The sequence below is a fragment of the Nanorana parkeri genome, unplaced genomic scaffold (assembly GCF_000935625.1).
Source record: "Nanorana parkeri isolate BGI_ZX_2015 unplaced genomic scaffold, ASM93562v1 scaffold1547, whole genome shotgun sequence".
NCBI classification, from domain to species: domain Eukaryota; kingdom Metazoa; phylum Chordata; class Amphibia; order Anura; family Dicroglossidae; genus Nanorana; species Nanorana parkeri.
The window spans coordinates 275,366-276,032 of NW_017307815.1; positions in this window are offsets into that span (position 1 = coordinate 275,366).

A 667-nucleotide genomic window follows, 5' to 3' on the forward strand; every position below is an offset into this window, starting at 1 on the left:
TGTGTGTGTTACTGGGAGTGTTCACCCTCTCTATGTGCCCTAGAGACCATTGACACCAAGACAGGAATTGATATGAAATTCAAAAAGGGGAGTGCTCTTCACTTTGTAAGGAATTTTCTCACTCTTCTGTTACAGGAAGGACTGAGGACTGACAAGGGTTTTAACCCTTTCCTAATGTATCCTAAACTTAAAAAAAAATAGGTTTTAGATATACATAAGAGGAAATTTATCAATTTTTCAAAACTGGAGCAGTCAGAATCTGGAGCAGTTGCCCATGGCAACCAATCAGTGTCTATCTTTAGTATGCTCAGGTAGGATTTGAAAATGAGACAGAGACATGCTTAGATGCTTTCAAGGAATATTGGATTTGAAATTCATTTAATTTCCTTTTGTCAGACATTTACCAGGAATAAATATTGTTTTTCCAACTGGTTTATCTAGAGGAATAAAAGTGGTTGAAATGCAGCAAAAGAGAGCATGATGCATTTACAAAGATGTAATGCAAAGCATGGTAAAATCAACCATAAATGCAAGATAGCAAACAATACTCCATAATATCCAAACATTCTTATAGTCACAGAAATGCTTCAGAAAAGCACATTAGAAGCAGAATTTAAAAACCTGTGTACACAATCCCTGCACAATTCAACCCATTTATATATATATA